Source organism: Tursiops truncatus, chromosome 10 (genome assembly GCF_011762595.2).
Source record: "Tursiops truncatus isolate mTurTru1 chromosome 10, mTurTru1.mat.Y, whole genome shotgun sequence".
Lineage (NCBI taxonomy): Eukaryota > Metazoa > Chordata > Mammalia > Artiodactyla > Delphinidae > Tursiops > Tursiops truncatus.
In genome coordinates, this window is record NC_047043.1 from 38,165,954 (window position 1) to 38,186,575 (window position 20,622).

Sequence of the window (20,622 nt, forward strand, 5' to 3'; positions counted from 1 at the left end):
CTCCTTCGAGGCCCCGGCATGTAGAATCATCTACTCTGAGAGCAACTGTCCCTTTCAGAAATGCAGCCTTATTCTAAAATTATAGGCTCTCAGGGTCCACTAGGGATTATAATTAGTTTGTATTCCTCTGCCTGGCACTCAGAGAAGCTGAGTTTGGGGATGGAAAGTGGGACATGCATTCTTAAGGCCGGAAACTACTTTAATTTGCAGGCTTTAGTGGCTTTTTCTGGCCACTGGCTTGCTTTAAGTCTCTGGCACCCTCACCTAGACTGAGAATTGCTACCTTGTGTCCCAGCCACATTTCCATCAACTTGGCACAAAACGTGCCAAAAAAAAAATCTTTCCTGCTCTCTTTCCCTGCATCTGGGTCTCATACCACTCCCAAGCCCTTGCCTCTACTCAACCAGAGAAATTCAATGCAATTCAACTCAACAGGCCACACTGAGCAGCCACCAAGTGACAGGGAGAATGCCAGGAGCTTCAAGCACCAAGAAAAACAAGGCCCTGTTCTCAGGGGTCCCGGCATCTGGGAAGGAAAGGAAACGTAAACAAACAATGACCTACCGAGTGATAATTACTATAGAAAGAGACACCAAGCACAGAAAGAGCAAAAGCCATTCTGTCGAGAGGAATTAAGGAAGGCAGTCAAGGGCACTTCCTGGGAGGAACAAGCATGTGCAAAGGTGCAGAAGCCTGAGGGTGTGGCCTCCTGGAGACAGCAGCCATGGACAGAACTAACAGGGATTAGGTTTACTATATGCCAGATGCTGCCACTTTACAGAGGAGAAAACTGAGGCACAGAGAGGATAAGTACCTTGTCTAAGATCACAAGTTATGAAAGGATGAAGACAGGTTCCAAACCGAACAGCTGGACTCTAAAACTTGAGCTTTTAAACATTACAGTTTGCGGTGTACAAATAGTTCAGTTTGCTGAAGTGTAAAATTTGAAAGCTAAGTTTACGCAGGAGAGGTAGATGGGGGCTGGATCGCAAAGGGCTGCATACACTATACTAAGGATTTGGACTTGAACTTTCAGCAATATAATGGACTGAATTAATGTGAAAGAGCTTCCCCTTCCCACTATGGTCACAGTCATAGATATACTAGATAAGATAAATGATATCCTTAAACATACAGCCAAATTTGAAAGAAAAATACCCCATGTGCCAGAAATGACAAGAAAAAGGGAAACATGAACAATAAGTGGGACTGACACCAGAATGACCTGTGGACTTTTGAACCCACACATGAAGTAGTTATAATGTCTGGCTGTGGCTTTGAGCCCAGATATCAACATGAACCTCAAAGGGCTGCCCAGTACAGAAAAGCAATAAGGAGCTGGCCATTTCTCCAAGGCTCTGTGGAAGGGTGAAAGTCACCCATAAGAAACTTAACTACTAAGCTAGCCCCACCCATGGATACGAATCTGATTTTACACTGAGAGTGGTGAAGGGGTGCCAAACTGAGAAGTGAACATAAAAACTGAGCCAGGACGTTTAACCCTACGGCCCCACCAGATGCAAACTGTTCTTAGGGATACTTTCACACCCCAGGACACAAAAGTTGCCCATGACAGTCCTTCCTGAAGATGAGCTCACAACCCAAAGTTACAAACCACACAGAAATAAACCACCAAGAGGGACAGCATCAGACACAAAAAGGGAGGAAGCATCCCAAGAATCAGGAATAATAAAATAATGTGAAAGGGCTAACAAAATGAGAAGATTCAGATGGTTAAAGAGATAAAGCAGCACAGAAAAAACATATAAGAGACCTGGATGGTAGAATGGTCAACAGATGTCTAAGAGGAATTCCGGGAGGCTAGAGTACAAAAAATGGGAGGGAACCAAAGAGAATGACTGAGAATTTCCCAAAATTTAAAAGAGAATTAAATATAAGATGTTAATATTAGGGAGCGCTGGGTAAAGGTGTACAGAAACTCTCTAAATCTAAATTTATCTAAAATTATTCCAAAATACAAAAAAAAAAAAAAATTTTAAGTGAGTCTCTCGATAGAAGTAGCACACCAAATCCTGAGGAAGAAAAAGAAAAACAAGTCCACGCTTACTTTCGAATGGTTCTAAACAAAAGTATATAGCGATAAAGAGAGAAATGCATTAAATGCAAGTAAAAAGAATACAGATGTTCACTATATTATTTTCATGTTTTCTCCAAAGTAAAAAGATGGGGGGTAAGAAGAGAAAATGTAGGAGTAAGAACAGAAATAAGGTGTATAATTTTCAGACCAGTAACGAGAATAAAGAAAACTCAGTCAATCTAACAGAAGGCAGGAAAGGAGAAAAACAGGCAAAAAAGGAAAGCATATGGAAAGGACTCAAAAACATAATATATTTAAGTCAAACCCCAAAATGTAAATAAATTAAACTCATTTAAGACAGATTTTCAGATCTGACTTAAAATTTTAAACCCAGCCACGTTCTGTTTATGAAAGAAACTCCTAAAATGTGATGACACAGAAAGGTTGAAAATATGAGGCAAATAACAACCACAAGCTGGGGTAGCACTAGTGTCATCAGACTTTAAGGCAAAAAGCAGTAAAGATATTAAGGAAGAAGAATTGACAAGATCTGGTGACTGATTAAAAGAGACATGAAGGGTGCCCATCAGGTGACCAGGGGGGTGGGGATGCTCCCATTAAGGTGGGGACTGTGGGAAGAGCAGGTCTGGCAGAGAAGGGGCAGGAGCCCCCAGACGCTCACACTCAGGCAGGGGAAAGAGGAAGAGGAACCAGGGCAGCAAAGGCACAGTCAGAGAGGAAGGGAGAAAAGAGATGTTTCATCTCCCAGAGGGCAGGGCCAATCTCCTGCTGCATCTTTCCAGAGTCTAATAAGGTACTAGGCACAAAGCAGGCACTTGGTAATAACAGTAATAGTAATAATAAAACAAACAAGTATGTGAGGGCCCAAACACGAGAGATCTCTGAGATGCAAGGAAAGAAGTTACGGCATCTGTAACGCTTGTGATCTCCACAGTGACAAGAGGCAGCATCTTCTTGAGAGGGATAGGGGTGAGTGGAAGAAGGCTTGGACCAAACTCCAAGGAGAATGTGACACGAAAACCATGAGAGATGAATAAAAGGATAACCAGCCAGCTGCTGTTGGAGAGTCTTAACTGACTCCACACAGGGATACAGCTCTGCTACGTAAAAGCTCTGCCTTGGCCATCCAGCTCTTCCTTCAAATCCCAAGTGTACAATCCACAGACTTATCCAAAAAACAGGCAGACGCCACAACTCATCTTTGGAGAAAAGAACTGCTGTGAAACCAGAGCCAAGAGTCTGCCACCATGACCTGGGGAGACCTACACCACGTCCCTGGCCACTGTCTTGGGCAGGTCCTCCCAGACAGGAACTGTGTGGACAGGAGCAGGGACTGTGGCCAGTGGTGACTCAGGCAGCGTTTACCAGCTGCGTGGGTGCCCACCACCTTCAGAGGGTTGGGCTGATTGCGTTGGGCTTCCTGGAAGCATTTCTTCATTTCTACTTCTGAAGACATGCAACTTCGAGAGTGACATCTCTCTTGATGACGTCAGAAGGCATGTAAATCAGCAGCTGGAACCAACGTCTTTTTTTTTTTTAAATTTATTTATTTTATTTTTGGCTGCACTGTGTCTTTGTTGCTCTGTGCAGGCTTTCTCTAGTTGTGGCGAGCGGGGACTACTGTTCGTTGTGGTGCGCGGGCTTCTCATTGTCGTGGCTTCTTTTGTTGCGGAGCACGGGCTCTTAGGTGTGCGGGCTTCAGTAATTGTGGCATGCGGGCTCAGTAGTTGTGGCTCGCGGGCTTTAGAGCGCAGGCTCAGTAGTTGTGGCACACGGGCTTAGTTGCTCCGCCGCATGTGGGATCTTCCCGGACCAGGGCTTGAACCCGTGTCCCCTGCGTTGGCAGGCGGATTCTTAACCACTGTGCCACCAGGGAAGCCCGAACCAATGTCTTCTTACACACACTTGACCAACCCAACTTTACTCACTCCCCAACACCTCCACACGTGACAGGGCAAGTGGCCATAGAATGCCACGTGGCCTAAGGGAGACAGGAAATGATGCAATACCACGGGGCCACAGTGAGGACTGAGGAGGTCAGAGCTCCCAGACACCACCGTCTCACCCAACACGCAAGACCCTGGTGGCCCAAGGAAAGGGAAATGTGAGCATTGACTCCAAACTAACTGGTTCCAAGGTCAGAGAGTGTTACATTTCAGAAGACCACGGGACTTCCTTTATACGTTAACTCAGATTCAAGGGAACCGAGAGTCAGAAACTCTCACATACTGCTGAGACAGGGTAAATTAGTGTAACTTTCTGGAATTTGGCAAAATTTATCAGTATGCTTACATTTTGATTCATTCAAAATTACACACATACACATACACACACACACTCTCTCTCTCTCTCACTCTCGCTCTTGCTCTCCCTTTTAAAACCAAACATGGGGACTTCCCTGGTGGTGCAGTGGTTAAGAATCTGCCTGCCAATGCAGGGGACATGGGTTTGTTCCCTGGTCCAGGAAGATACCACATGCCATGCAGCAACTAAGCCCATGAGCCACAACTACTGAAGCCCGCACGCCTAGAGCCCGTGCTCTGCAACAAGAGAAGCCACTGCAATGAGAAGCCCGCGCACCGCAACGGAGAGTAGCCCCCACTCGCCGCAACTAGAGAAAGTCCGCACGAAGCAATGAAGACCCAATGCAGCTAAAAATAAATAAATAAAATAATTTTTTTTAAAAATGCAAAAGAGCATCCTTTGGGCAGATGCAGTCAGAAACCTGGAGGCTTTCAGGAGTCACTTCCTGGTTGTGAGGTGTGAGGCCCTCAGGACCGTCATTCTCAGGCCCCACTTGAACTCTGATCAGTGACTTCAAGGGCACCTTTCTGAGAAGTCAGTGGTTCTCCAACCAGGCTGCCCCCTCAGGTCAATGGGGAGCTTTAAAACGCAGATTCCTGGAGTTCATTCTTGGAAATTCTAATTCGAGAGGCCTGAGACAAGGCCCAGGAAACTACCTTTCTTCCAAAATTCCCTGGTGAATCTGCCAGCTGAGTCTTGCCTGGGAATCACTGGACTAGACACCACTTGGGACAACTGGTAATGGGGCCCGTCTGCACATCTGGCTGCAGCACTGCAGGGATCCCACAGGCCAGCACTAAGTGCAGAAGGGGAAATTCCAGGCGTGTTCAGCAATCAGTGCCAAAGAGCCTGGGGGACAGCCAGCTGATTCCCCCAGACAAAGCCAATTTTGGAAGGTTCTCTCAGGCATGGTGATCCTGGAGGCTAACGTGTGAAAAAGAGGTGACTAGTGCAACTGCTGCTCTGGGAGGCCAAAATAAAAATTAGTTCCCTTACAACAACACACGTGAGCCAGCAAGCTCTACAGGCCCCAAGGAGTCGGAAGCAGAAAGGAATGCAGGGTGGTGTGGCAGAAAGAGCCCTGGGTCTGAGTCACACAGCTGTGAGTTCGAATCCCTGCTCTGCATCACTGGCCCTTAGTGGGTTAAAGATGGCTGCCCTTGCTACTCCTCCCTCCTTGAATCAGGGCTGGTCCAGGGACTGCTTTGACCAGCAGAATGTGGCAGAGGCCCCACTCAGACTGCTGAGGGAACACGAAAACACAGTGTTCAAACAAAGAACCTCCTCACAGAACCCTCTGACCAAGAAGCTCCCACTTTTAGAGCGCTTTTTGGCCAAAAGCACATCTTCATACACGAAGTCTGGGAACTATTTATGATCCCCTATAACCGGGAAGGACCCTGCCAACAAGCACCCAGTGTTCCAGGATGACTCACCTTCCCCCACCACAGCAGCGACCCACTGGCCTCTTTTCTTTCCTGTTACAGTGTCATCTTTGTCCTGGCCACCTAGGTTCAAAAAATCAACCTCTCAGACTCCTCCGTCTCCCTTCAGCACCCAGGGAAGGGCCAAGGCTTTGTCTCCACAGTCATCCCCACCTTTCCACTCACGCTGCCACCCAAAGGCACGGTCCTAAAGGCCAGGCAGACCTGAGTGCCACTTTGCAACTTACTAGTTGTGCACCATACACGACTTTCTTAACCTCTCAGAGGCTTAGTTTTCTCAGCTGCAAACAATATACATCAGTAATACCTTCTTTTTGTGGTCGTTTCTAAGACAGAAGAGTTGAGAAAACACAGCCAAAGTACATGGTACAGAGAAGGTGCTCCATGCGTAGCAACTGTTACTAAAGGCAAGAAACTTTTCAGTTCGGTTAATACAGACCTCTCCTAATCTAAGTCTCTGCCTGTGTATCACTCTCCATTTTAACCCGTCTGGTATAATCCTAGCAGATTAACTGTCCTAGGTAACGCCTATCACATTATTCTCCTGCTCAAAGGCCTTCTGTGGCTCCCATGTTCTCACATCAATCCCAACCTCCCAGCCGAGCATGTAAGATTACCTACATTAATGGCTCCACCCCACCTCCAGCCGGCTCCAAGTCAATCCCATCCTCACTGCAACTTGCTATTGGAGGCAGCCTTCTAAAACGGCTCGCAAAACACCTGCCTCCTAATATTCAGGCCCTTGTGTAACTGCCTCCTGACCCACAGACACTGCCAGATCATAAATGTTGTTTTACGCCACTAAGTTTTGGGGTCATTTGTTATGAAGCAATAGATAAACAATACTCTTGATTTCCCCAATCACATCTGAGCTGCTGCTCTCTTACTCACACTTGTGCTTCCTACACCATCTCAGCCTGCTGCAATTCTGCCCAGCCTGCGAGGCCCACCCCAGATGCCAAATGCTCACCCTGAGCCTTTCTTAAGGCTCCATTAACCAGCCTCCTCTGAAAGCCTTTATCTCCTTCCCTCCTGGCAGTTCCCACACACATCTCCGCCAGCCACGGCATCTGTCGCATTGCATCCATATCAATCTGTTTGTTATATCTGTGTGCAAAATGATACATGTGAAGGTTACTCACTCAGCAAAAGACTGGAAATCACCTGTATGCCCATCAATAAATAGGGGGGTGGTACACACATAAAAGAGAGGAGGGAGCAGTGAAAAAGAATGAGGAAGCTCCAGGCGCACTGGATGCCAGATGGACAAGACACACTACAAGAAGCGAGAGGCAGACCAGTGAGCACAGCAGATAGTCATCTGCCTGGAAAGTAATAATGTCATAACAGAAAAGAGGTACATGCTCATAAATGAGAGTGGCTAATGGGGCTGCCCCCACCGGGGGCTGGGCGGCTGAGAGGTGGGGGAGGGAAAGAGGGAATACCTCTGAATTTTGTAGCACGTCAAGAATTCTCAATTCAAAAATAAGCAGCTCCTAAGGAAAAGCTTCCCTCCTAAGATCAGGAACAAGACAAGGATGTCCACTTTCACCACTTCTATTCAATGCTGTACTGGAGATTCTAGCCAGGGCAATTAGGTCAGAAAAAGAAATACAAGTTATCTGATTGGAAAGGAAAAAGTAAAACTATCTCTATTAGCAGAAGTCACGGTCTTATACACAGAAAATCCTAAGAAATCCACTAAAAAAAAAAACCTGTTAGAACTAATAAATAAGTTCAGCAAGGTTGAAGTATACACGATGAATATATAAAATTTAATCATATTTCTACACACTAGTGATGAAGCAATAAGTCCAAAAGTCCAAAGTCTGTCTAATAAGAGTCCTAGAAGCACAGAATAGAGACAATGAAGGAAAACAAATAGAAGATTTCCTGGAGATTCCAAGACTTGTCTTTAGCAATTAAGGGCTCCGCAGAAATTAAGGAAAGAAGACAAATATCTAGATATATCCTGGTGATATATCTGAACTCCAAGAATAAAGAATATTCTTACATCTTTTAGAGAAGAAAAAACAGATTACTTACAAAGGACTTAGATTCCAACTAACTTCATTATTCATACTGAAACATGGAACAGTAACCTCAAAATTCTGATTCTGTATTCAACCGAGCTATCAACCAAGAGGGAGGGCGTGGGTACCTTTGTACACTGCTTGTGGGAATGTAACATGGCGCAGCCACTATGGAAAACAGTACGGTGGCTCCTTAAAAAATTAAAAACAGAATTATCATACAACCTAGCAATTCTACTTCTGGGTATGTACCCAAAAGAACTGAACAAGGGGACGTGAACAGATATTTGTACATCCATGTTTATAGTAGTACATTCACAAAAGCCAAAAGGGGAAAGCAACAGATGAATGAATCATCAACAGATGAATGGATTAACAAGATGTGGTATATACACACAATGGAATATTATTCAGCCTTAAAAAGGAACGAAATTCTGACACACGCTACAACATGGGTGAACACTGAAGACATTATATGTGACATAAGCGAGTCACAAAAGGACAAATACTGTATGATTCCACTCCTATGATGGATTTAGAGTAGTCAAATTCATAGAGGCAGAAGGTAGAATGGTGGCTGTCAGAAGCCTGGCGGGGGGTGGGGAATGGAGAATTATTAATTAGGGTACAGAATTTCTTTTTTTCCCTTTTTTTTGTGATTTCAATATTTATTACAATATAGAAATCAAGACAGTGTGGTGCTGGCAAAGAACAGATACATATATCAATGTAACAATGTAAGAAGTCCTGAAATAGACCAATACTAACATAGTCAACAGTTCTTTTGGGAAAGAAGCAAAGTCAATTCAATGGACAAAAGTCTTTTCAACAAATGGTGCCTGGAACTATATACATACATATATATACACACACACACACACACACACACACACACACACACACACACATACATATATGTATACATATAAACATATAAAAGCCTAGACCTTATGCAAAAGTTAACTTAAAATGTAACATAAACTTAAATATAAAACAGGAGAAAATCACCATCTCCTGGGGTGAGGTGACGAGATTTTAAATATAATATCAAGAGCACAATCCATGAAAATAATCTGATGAACTAGACTTTACTAAATTAAAAAAACTTCTGCTCTGTAAAAGGCTCAGTTAAGAGAATGAAAAGGTAGGCCACAGACTGGTAGAAACGTCTGCAAAATACGTATCTAAGGATTCATATCAAAAATACACAAAAAATATTTAAAACTGAACAATAATAAAATATATAAGCCACTTGAAAAACGAGCGTAAGATCTGAACAGACCAAAGATTTACGTATGCCAAATAATCATACGAGAAAATGCTCAACATCACTTGTCATCAGGGAACTGCAAACCAAGACAACAGCAAGATACTACTAAACATATATTTAGAATGTCTAAAACACAAAACATTAACAGCCAAATGCTGGTGAGATGTGGAACAACAGGAACTCTTACTCCTTTCTGGTAAAAATGCAGATGATACAGCCACTTAGGAAGACAGCCTGTCAGTTTCTCACAAAATTAAAAATCGTCTTATCATATGATCCACAGTCATGTGTCTATCTAAGTTTACCTAGACTTGAAAACTTATGTCCAGAAAAAAACCTTCTTGTGAATGTTCATTGCAGCTCCATTCACAACGGCCCAAAACAGGAAGCAACCAAGATATCCTTAAGAAGTAAATGGATACACAAAATGTGGCACATACGCACAAAAGAATATTGTTCAGTAATTTTTTAAAAATGAGCTGTCAGCCAGGAAGAGACATGGAAGAATCTTAAATGCATATTGCTAAGTTAAGGAATTTCCTCCGCAAAGGCTACACATTGTATGATTCCAATTATATGACATTCTGAAAAAGGCAAAACTAGGAACGGGGGGTGGGGGGTGTTGAATAATTGAAGCACAAGGGAATTTTTAAGGTAATGGAACTAAATGTATGAAACTATAACTCTGGATCCATGGCATTATGCCTTTTTTAAACCCCATTTAAATGTACAACACAAAGAGTAAACCTTAATGTATAATTTCTTTTAAATGGCCATATGGGAATCCCAGGATTAAAGACGGAATATGATAGAAGAATCAGTTGTGTACAACAAATATATTGAACCACTTCACTGAAGTGGTTAAAGGTATAAGGAACTGACCTAAGTAACTTTATTATTTTTTTGTTATTTTTTTAACATCTTTATTGGAGTATAATTGCTTTACAATGTTGTGTTAGTTTCTGCTGTGTAATAAAGTGAATCAGCTATACGTATACACATATCCCCATATCCCCTCCCTCTTGCATCTCCCCACCCTCCCTATCCCACCCCTCTAGGTGGTCACAAAGCACCAAGCTGATCTCCCTGTGCTACGTGGCTACTTCCCATTAGCTATCTACTTTACATTTGGTAGAGTATATATGTCAATGCCACTCTCTCACTTCGTCCCAGCTTACCCTTCCCCCTCCCTGTGTCCTCAAGTCCATTCTCTGCGTCTTTATTCCTGTCCTGCCCCTAGGTTCTTCAGAACCATTTTTTTTTTTACATTCCATATATATGCGTTAGCATACGGTATTTGTTTTTCTCTTTCTGACTTACTTCACTCTGTATGACAGACTCTAGGTCCCTCCACCTCACTACAAATAACTCAATTTCGTTTCTTTTTAAGGCTGAGTAATATTCCATTGTATATATGTGCCACGTCTTCTTCATCCATTCATCTGTCGATGGACACTTAGGTTGCTTCTATGTCCCTGCCACCGTAAATAGTGCTGCAATGAACACTGTGGTACATAACTCTTTCTGAATTGTAGTTTTCTCAGGGTATATGCCCAGTAGTGGGATTGCTGGGTCATGTGGTAGTTTTTTTTTAGATTTTTAAGGAACCTCTACACTGTTCTCCATAGTGGCCACATCAATTTACATTCCCACCAACAGTACAAGAGGGTTCCCTTTTCTCCACACCCTCTCTAGCTTTTACTGTTTGCAGATTTTTTGATGATGGCCATTCTGACCAGTGTGAGGTGTGACACCTCATTGTAGTTTTGATTTGCATCTCTCCAATGATCAGTAATGTCGAGCATCCCCTCATGTGTTTGCTGGCAATCTGTATATCTTCTTTGGAGAAATGTCTATCCAGGTCCCCTGCCCATCTTTGGATTGGGTTGTTTGTTTTTTTGATATTGAGCTGCATGAGCTGCTTGTATATTTTGGAGACCAATCCCCTGCCAGTTGCTTCATTTTCAAATATTTTCTCCCATTCTGAGGGCTGTCTTCTTGTCTTGTTTATGGTTTCCTTTGCTGTGCAAAAGCTTTTAAGTTTCATTAGGTCCCATTTGTTTATTTTTGTTTTTATTTCCATTTCTCTAGGAGGTGGGTCAAAAAGGATCTTGCTGTGATTTATGTCATAGAGTGTTCTGCCTATGCTTTCCTCTAAGAGTTTTATAGTGTCTGGCCTTACATTTAGGTCTTTAATCAATTTCCAGTTTATGTTTGGGTATGGTGTTAGGGAGTGTGCTAATTTCATTCTTTTGCATACAGCTGTCCAATTTTCCCAGCACCACTTATTCAAGAGGCTGTCCTTCCTCCATTGTATATTCTTATCTCCTTTACCAAAGGTAAAGTGACCACATGTGTGTGGGTCCATCTCTGGGCTTTCTATCCCGTTCCATTGATCTATATTTCTGCCCTTGTGCCAGCACCACACTGTCTTGACTACTGTAGCTTTGTAGTATAGTCTGAAGTCAGGGAGCCTGATTCCTCCAGCTCCGTTTTTCTTTCTCAAGATTGCTTTGGCTATTTGGGTCTTTTGTGTTTCCATACAAATTCTGAAATTTTTTGTTCTAGTTCTGTGAAAAATGCCATTGGGAGTTTGATAAGGATTGCATTGAATCTGTAGATTGCTTTGGGTAGTAGAGTCATTTTCACAATGTTGATTCTTCCAATCCAAGAACATGGTAATATCTCTCCATTTGTATCATCTTAAAAATATGGAACGCTTCATGGATTTGCGTGTCATCCTTGTGCAGGAGCCATGCTAATCTTCTCTGTATCATTCCAATTTTAGTGTATGTGCTGCCGAAGCAAGCATGGGTACGGTTTCATTTTTGCAAGATGGTCTTTTTTTTTCTTTTCTCTTCTTTTTTTTGGCTGCACCACGCAGCTTGCAGGATCTTAGTTCCCCAACCAGGGACTGAACCCGGGCCCCTGGCATTGAAAGCACAGAGTCCTAACCACTGGACCACCAGGGAATTCCCAGTTTTGCAAGATGAAAAAACGTTCTGGAGATGGATGTGGTGATGGCTGTACAACAATGTGAGGGTACTTAATGCCACTGAAATGTACATTTAAAAAATGGTTAGGGCTTCCCTGGTGGCGCAGTGGTGAGAGTCCACCTGCCGATGCAGGGGACACGGGTTCGTGCCCCGGTCCGGGAAGATCCTACATGCCGTGGAGCGGCTGGGCCCGTGAGCCATGGCCGCTGAGCCTGCACATCTGGAGCCTGTGCTCCGCAACGGGAGAGGCCACAACAGTGAGAGGCCCACGTACCGCAAAAAAAAAAAGGTTAAAATGGCAAATTTTATGTTATATATATTTTATAATTAAAAATAAATAAACAGCCAATAAACATAATACACAAACAAACAAACAAACAAACAATAAGTGAGTGAGGGCATGATGCAGGCACTTTGGAAAACAGTTTGGTAGTTCCTCAAAATATTAAACAGAAAGTTACCATGACCCTGCAATTCTACTCCTATGTATAATCCCAAAAGAACTTAAAGCATATGTCTACACAAGAGTCTGTAAATGAGTGTCCATAGAAGCCAAAAAAATGGAAACAACCCAAATGATACAAAGGAATATTATTCAGCCATAAAAAGGAATGAAGTACCACTACATGTTACAGCATGGATGAACCTTGAAAATATTATGTTAAGTGAAAGAAGCCAGATACAAAAGACCACATATTGTATGATTCCATTTATAGGAAATGTCCAAAATAGGGAAATCCACAGAGAAGGATAGTAGATTAGTGGTTGCCAGGGAATCAATGAGGGGAAGATGGTATTAGGACTAAGTACTAATAGGTACAGGGTTTGCTTGGGGGTGATAGAAATGTTATGGAATTAGATAGTGGCAATGATTGTACGACACGGTACATCTACCAAAAACCACTAAAGTGTATACTTTAAAGTGGTGAATTTTACATTATGGGAAGTATATCTCAATTTTACAATACTACAGAAATATGCAGAGTATAAAATAAAACAGATTGATTACATTCTGCCTCGTGGCTCGGTGACTCAGAACCTTGGCCCTGTCCATGCCCTCCTGCCCTGCAAGGCTGCCTGTCCTGGCCTCCACCTCTGTGTGCCCTGCACTCTGGCTGCTCACCAGCCCTTCATCTCCCCCTTGACTCCCCACTTTCTGCCTCTTGGGCAAGGCCTGATCCTGCCTCACTGGACCCACGCCTCTCCTGGTGGGTTCCCACCACCTACTCAGACCTACCCAAGACTGTCTGGAGGCTGAGACACCAGACCCTGGAGTCACCCCAGAGGAGCTGCCCAGTGACCAGGACTGCGGTTACAAGTGTGTGTCAGCTGAGGGATACGGTTTCATACAGGAACTTAATTATAGCTCAGGAGTGGAGGAAGGGAGAGGAGCAGTGCAGGCTTCGAGGGGCCCCACAGGAAGCTACCCTGCTCTGCAGCCCAGCGGGTGGCTGCCGGGTCTCACCAGGACTGGGATCCACAGGAAAACAAGTATGATCCACTGAGGAACACACAGCTTATGGAAATCATCCTGTTCATAAGCATGGATTCCTGGCCCCGCCATGAAACACCAGCCTGTGTGCAGACCAGAGTAGCCCAGAAAAAAGCTGAGATGCCAAGTTTCACTCATCCTCAGGGCTCAGAGGCCTTCTCCTCACCTACGGCCAGAGACCCCATTTATTCAGTAAGAAGTAAAGGGGAGGCATCGCTTGTTCCTCCCAGACCACCCCAGCTTCCATTTTCTCCCTGGCTCTGAGCTGTTTTTCTAGAATGGAATCTGAGCTGCCAATTCTAAGGGTGATGGGAACATCTTCCCCATGCCTGACTACATGCGCAGATCCCTACCTACTCGCCAGGGAGGGGCCGTGGAGCAGCTGCTGGCACAGAGGTGTCAGTAGGGCATGGTCGCTGGGTCTGCCAGACCTACCTGGCAGGTAGGGAAAGACCTGCTTTCCCTACCTGCCACGGCCAGGTAGGGAAAGCAGACCAGCAGAGGTTCATGGAAAGAGCAGGGCCTGGGTGGAGGAGAGTGTCCTGTCAAGACACAATTCCTCGTCCCCTATTTCCGACCTTTATCTGGGCCCCTTATATAATCTCCAGGCCTCCTCCTGGTCATCTTGGTTGCTGTCTCTGCAAGAAGGCCCCACAGCCACCTGCTATCCCCCACAAACCTAACACCCAGTTTCTTCTCACTGCTTCAAGACAGAGCCAGGGACCTGGGCGCTCCTCTTGGTCACTCTTCCCAAGACCCCACCCCAGCTTAGGCATGACCTTTCCCGTCTCCACTCTGTGTACCTTTTTTTCTGAGCTCCTGAGAGGTTTTTCTCTAAAAGCCATGAAAAGAAACCTTCAGACTGGAGGCAGTATCCTTTCCTGGGTTTGTATGGAAGGAAAAAAAAGGCAGAGGGGTGGGTAGGAAGAGCAGATGGAAGATAGGTAGCGAGAAACATGGATGGGGAGAGGCAGACACACACTTCATGCACCTCTCTGCCGTCCACGCTTTAAGCAACTACACCAAGAAATAACCAGATGGCTCTTCCCAAATGCCTCCCTTTGGGCAAAATGCCTTTCTTTGCTCACTCACAAAAGGCAAGGAAGGTCAGAGAGTAAACAGAGACATAATGAAACCACCTGAAAAATGGGACAGGCAGATCACAAAACTAAAAAATAACCATTTTTGAAAGAAAAAAGAATAGGTATACACAGTCATACTAAAATCTAAAAGAACACAGTCCTTGGCTGTGAGATCGTTATCCACATTCTTCACCCAAAAATAATAATCAATTAATTGATAGATAAATGAATGAATGAACACAGATTAAAATTTATAGCAGTCGCTTATAGATGGCATTGATTACGTATGATTTTTTTTTTTGGCCATGCCACGTGGCTTGCAGGATCTTAGTCTCCCGACCAGGGATTGAGCCCATGCCATGGCAGTGAAAGCGCCGAGTCCTAACCACTGGACTGCCAGGGAATTCCCTATGTATGACTTTTAAAATTTATTTTTTTAATTGAAGTATAGCTGATTTACAATATTATACTAGTTTCGTGTGTACAGCACAGTGATTCAGTATTTTTACAGATTATATTCCATTATAATTTATTACAAGATAATGGCTATAATTCCCCATGCTATACAATATACCCTTGTTGCTTATCTATTTTATACACAGTAGTTTGTATCTTTTAGTCCCATACCCCTAATTTGTCCTTCCTCCCTTCCTTCTTCCATTTGGTAACTACAAATTTGTCTTCTGTGCCTGTGAGTCTGTTTCTGTTCTGCATATACATTCATTTGTATTATTTTTCAGATTCCAAACATAAGTTATGTCCCACAGTATCTGTCTTTCTCTGTCTGACTTATTTCACGAAGTATAAGATTCTCTAGGTCCATCCGCATTGCTCCAAATGGAAGAATTTCATTCTTTTTTATGGCTGGGTAATATTCCATTGTAAATGTATACCATTCTTCTTAATCCATTTGTCTGCTGATGGGCACTTATGTCTCTGTTGATGGGCACTTCCATGTTTTGGCTATTGTAAACAATGCTGCTATGAATATTGAGGTGCATGTATCTTTTTGAATTAGTGCTTTTGTCTTTTCTGGATATATTCTCAGGAGTGGAATTGCTGGATCATGTGGTAGTTCTATTTTTAGTTTTTTGAAGAACCTCCATACTGTTTTCCACAGTGGCTGCACCAATTTACACTCCCACCAACAGTGCAGGAAGATTCCCTTTTCTCCACCTCCTCTCCAACATTTGTTATTTGTAGACTTTTTAATGACAGCCATTCTGACAGGCGTGAGGTGACATCTCATTGTAGTTTGATTTGCATTTCTCTAATAATCAGCGATGTTGAGCATCTTCTCATGTGCCTGTTAGCCATCTGTATGTCTTCTTTAGAAAAATGTCTATTCAGGTCTTCTGCCCATTTTTTGATTGGGTTGTTTGTTTTTTGATATTGAGGTGTATGTGCTGTTTATATATTCTGGGTATTAACCCTTGTCAGTCATATCATTTGCAAATATTTTCTCCCATTCCATAGGTTATATTTTCATTTTGTTGATGGTTTCCTCTGCTGTTTAATTAGGCCCTGTTTGTTTATTCTTGCTTTTATTATTATTTTTTTTTGTCTTAGGAGACTATTCCAAAAACATACTGGTATGATTGATGTCAAAGTATATTCTGCCTATGTTCTCTTCTATAAGTTTTATGATTTCAGGTCTTACATTTAGGTCCTTAAACCATTTTGAGTTTATTTTTGTATATGGTGTGAGTGAATGTTCTAATCTCATTGTTTTACATGTGGCTGTCCGGTTTTCCCAACACTGCTTGTTGAAGAGATTGTCTCTGCTCCACTGTACATTCTTCCCTCCTTTGTCGTGGATTAATTGACCTCAGGTGCTTGGGCGTATGACTTATTTTCTTCTCAGGGCTTATCTGTATTTTCCAACTGTCTATAATGAATAACTATTATTTATATAATTAAAACATTTTAAAATAAATTAAAAATCACACACAGGGAAATTCTTGTGCTCAAGCGCCAGATCCACATCCCAGAAAAGAGAGTTTCCCAGGTCTCCACAATCCTGACACAGGGCCCCTGCGCCTACAGCTGGGCGGAGGAGAGGCCCTAACCACCCCCAGAGCCCAGGCAAGGCCCCCACTGAGATGTCCCTTATGCTTACCTCTTCTGATTCCCAATACCTTCTCTGCACCCCAACCCCTGCCTCCAGTGAGGAAGTGGGAGCAGAAATAAATACAGCTCTCCAAAAATAACGCAGGGATGACAAGGTACAAGAAAGGAGAAAAAAGTAATGCCACTGCTGGTTTCAGCCCAGTAAGTCCTGCTGGTCTAGGTAGGGCCTGTCTGAACAGGACAGGTGCCAAGAGCCCCGACTTTCCTACTGCCTCTGCTCACAGCCTGAGGATGCCTACTTGCACCCATTCGTACATGCCTGGAAAGCCCAGGCTAAGGGGACATGAGCAGGGAGAGCACAGTCACTGAGTTGAGAAGAACAAGGGCTCCGAAGGGCTCAACCCCAGCTCCATCATTTGTCAGTTGTGTGACTTGAGCAAACTGTTCAACTCTGATCCTATACCTCCTCATTCAATACCCACATCTTGCAGGCTGGTGTGAGGGCAAGTGAGCTCCTCCATGGGGTAACGCCTGGCCCAAGGGAGAATCTGAATAAAGGCAATTTCCCTTCCCCCCTTCTCTCCATATGTGCACACCTGGGCCATCTTCTCTTTCTCCTCTCCCTTCACCAGGCTGGAAGCGGGCTGATTAATCACTTGGAGCAGTGATTGTTTTCTGCTTCTACAAGTCCCTCTCACCCTACATGCCTGGCCCACCAGTTGGCTGGTTATTTCTTACGGTTCTAGGGGGTTTGCTCACTGCCTTGGAGCAGATCCAGGGAGCCACTAAGCACAGTCATGCTCAGGGCCTCCTCTGCCCGCTGACCTGGAATGAGGCTCTGCAGGAGGTCCCAAAGCCTGCCAACACTTTGCTTCTGCCCAGTGGCCAACAAGAGACTCCGCTGTGCTTGAAAGCAGGGAGTGTTCTCTGAAGCCAACGTTAGTCTGGCCAGTCAGGCAGGTACTTTGGAAGCTGGAAGAACTGGATTCGGCTAGCCACCCCTTTGTGGGGAGGCCCTGCTATATGGCGATCAAAGAAGCGGGCTTCACTCACCTGGGTTCAAATCTTAGCTCTGTCACGTATTAGCTGTGCAGCTTCAGGCAACTTTCCTAACCAGTCTGAGCCTTAGCATTCTCATCTGTGGAAGGGGTACTATGATTCCTACCTCTCAGGGTGTGTGGATTAAACAGTGATGCATGTAAAGTGATTAGCACAGTGCATTCAACACATGAGAGCCATATTCTACTCAGCTACTGGTGTCTACTGACTTCTGCTGGGGAATGGAAAGGGGATTAGATACAGGTGAGCCCAGCTCCTGAAGAAGCCACAGTCCAATGTCGGAAGCTAGCATGCAGGCAGTAACTCCACCATAATATACCATGGCAGGTGCCAAGCAAGAGAGAAGTGTGAGAAGGGAGCCTTACTAGACCCCCAGTGGAGGAAGCACGGAGGAGGAGGCAATTGAGAAAAACTGCCAAAGCCAAAAATCTCAGTTGTCTCCACTGAGCCTCAACCAAAGGGAGGGGCAACAACTGGGGAAGGGGTCCTAGAGGGAACACATCAGCTTTCTGACTGCTCCCCATGAAACAACTTCCCAGACGGCTCTGGGGTAGGCTAGTGCCAGGGCCACTCTGTGGGAAGAGGGTCACTTAGGCTGGCCATCTAGCCACCCTTCCATCCAACAAGCGCTTGGTGAGCCTCTCTGCGTAAGGTACTTGCCCCTCAAGGAGCCAGTTTCTAGGGAGAACTTTGATGGTGGCTAATGAACACCCCTCAGGACTGAGGACGTGACCGTGAAAGGCAGGCTGCTACCCTGTGACTCAGCAAGGTCTCTGACTCATAGAGAACATAGGATGGATGGACTGGTTGTTTCTCAAGACGGAAGCAGGAAGCAGAAAGGAAGGCAAGGTTCAGGCTTCAGTCCGCAGAGAGGAAGCAGCACATGGGCAGAAGCCCTGGGAGAGCTGGAACCAGCTCGTGAGAGGTACTCCGTGGTTATCTACATGGTGCCAGGCTGGAGATAGAAAAGTGAGTCCAAAACACAGGGTCCTGGTAGTGCAGAGGACGAGGCCACCCTAGGCTTGCCGGGGACAGAGGCAGGCCTGGGCCTGAGTGCAGACATGCTACCTGGATCAGGGAATGGGCTAGAAAACAGACAAAATATTTTTCTAAAAGGTGACACACTGCAAGGATTATGAAAGGCAAACTGTAAGTAGGTGCTGTAAATACACTGGGGTGTTAAGAGGCCAAAAAGAAGTCACAGGAATCACACTATAATAGAATATAAGCAGGGCTAGATTAATACAGTGTTGATTGGATGCAGTCTGCAGTTTGGGGATTTATTTACCTAGTGATTTTCACTTGGGAGATCGAAATTATTATTGGTCCTTTTGTTTATTACCAAAGATTTTTCATGTTTTCAATGACAATCTATTTGGTGCCATTATTTAAAACAAGCTCTGGACAGAGTCACCTAGGACGAACTATAAAATCGGAGACACAGGCATGGAGGATTTAATCCATGGAGACAATCTGTACCTGGCCCCTAGATGACAGTGAAGCTGACAAAGTGTCATTTTGGAAGCTTGCCAGAGCACCTGAACTGTCATGGGGTCACTATCCAGGGAGAGTGACTTTTCAAGCTGGACTTACTTGACCTTTTGGAATCTGTTTCTTAGAAATCCCAGCCACACTGTGAGGACCTAGAAGAGGAAGAGTCCTGAGGTTTGGAATGGCCACTCCCAGGAACGAGAGAATCAGTGGCTCAGGGACGTGGGGGGGGTTATGAATGCTGGGAGCCTAGGTGATGGCCATAAACGTGCAGGGGCACCGGTTCACGTGCTCCTCCTTTCTCGGGCAGCCCCCAGGCACCTGGCTGAGTGTAGGGATGAAGCCAGGCTGTCGTGCTGCTCCGGGCAGGGAAGGGCAGGGAGACGAGGGGGCTGTTAAGAAAGCATTCTAGGTGGCCAACGGTGGGCTCCACACTGGGTAGACGGTGGGTGGGGGGCGGGGGCAGCCTTGAGGCCTTGAGATCCTCATGGGGCTGAGGAGGAGGGGGAGGGAAGTGAGGACCCCCAGAAACCACCCCAGAGCTGTCTTTCTAGGCACACAGCTCCATACCTGCACTGACAGTGGAACTGCTTTTATTATCAGAAAAAGGAGGGTGCTTTTTTTCCCCTCTTCTAATGTTTTAAGCTGCCTATGTTTATCTGCTGATACCCCATAGGTACCATGTGATAAACATTCTACAGAAAGGAACTGATGAACACAAACATAAAGGCAGAAAGGTGGTGAGAGGAGGGAGGGAAGGAGGGAGAGGGGAAGGAAGGAAGGAAGAAAGGAAGCAAGGGAGGGAGGGAAGAAGGAAGGATGGGCCATGTAGAGAGATTTTACAGTATTTCAGGGTCAATGGCGATCTGGCCCCCAATCGTGTTTCTGACCTCATCTCCCATTCTCTTCCTCCCTCACTGCTCCAGCCACCTGACTTCCTGACTCTTCCTCCAACCCACCAGCCATGTTCCTGCCTCAGGGCCTTTGCACTTGCTTTCCCTCTGCCTCTTAAGATTCTTCCCACACGTGGCTCACTCTCCTCTTTCAGCTCAAATATAACCTTCTCAGCTAGGCCTTCCTCAAGCCCTCTATTTAAAGCTGCCACTGGACTTCCCTGGTGGCACAGTGGTTAAGAACCCGCCTGCCAATGTAGGGGACACGGGTTCAAGCCCGGGTCCAGGAAGATGCCACGAGCCGCGGAGCAACTAAGCCTGTGCGCCACAACTACTGAAGCCCGCATGCCTAGAGCCTGTGAGCCACAACAAGAGAAGCCACCGCAATGAGAAGTCCGCGCACCGCAACGAAGCGCAGCCCCCATTCA

General features: G+C 44.9%; 1 protein-coding gene and 1 non-coding gene across 3 annotated transcripts in view; both read right to left on the bottom strand.

Moving 5' to 3' along the window:
- The window catches only part of PPARD (peroxisome proliferator activated receptor delta), a 76,150-nt gene that overhangs the window by 44,108 nt on the left and 11,420 nt on the right, over nucleotides 1-20,622 (bottom strand). The window lies entirely within an intron of this gene.
- On the bottom strand, nucleotides 11,817-11,923 carry LOC117314045 (U6 spliceosomal RNA). Its single transcript, XR_004528728.1, has one exon. It is a non-coding gene; the product is annotated as a U6 spliceosomal RNA (small nuclear RNA).